This window comes from Halyomorpha halys, unplaced genomic scaffold (genome assembly GCF_000696795.3).
Source record: "Halyomorpha halys isolate HHAL.00 unplaced genomic scaffold, Hhal_1.1 Scaffold296.1, whole genome shotgun sequence".
Classification (NCBI taxonomy): Eukaryota; Metazoa; Arthropoda; class Insecta; order Hemiptera; family Pentatomidae; genus Halyomorpha; species Halyomorpha halys.
Genome location: NW_027116473.1, coordinates 246882 through 247341, shown reverse-complemented (window position 1 = coordinate 247341; position 460 = coordinate 246882).

The window sequence follows — 460 nt, the reverse complement described above, 5'->3', positions numbered from 1 at the left end:
CCTCCGAGGCGTCTGAAAAGAAGATGGCCACGGGACCTTCTAATTTAAATTAATGTTTGAAGTACCATCAATGGGTGGTTCCTTCCCAAGATTTTAAGTGTATATGAAACATACTACATATTTACCTATTGTATTATTTTGTACAGTTATAAATTACACTAAATAAATAATTTAAAAAAAAAATACTAGCTGACCCGGCAATACTTCGCCGTTGCTATATAAGAGGATGTATATACAATTAATGAACATGATAGTTGGTTATAAATTAACATTTAAACAGTAGCTTAAACATATACGTATAACTTATTATTATGATTTGGTAACATAAATTGAACCAATATAAATGATGGCATTCGTTTTCAGCATCTCACGAAAGAAAGGTTGAAATAAAACATTTGAGGATCTTTCCTTCATTTGAAAACCCATAGTTCTCCCTTATGTATTGAAAAGTTTATAAGTT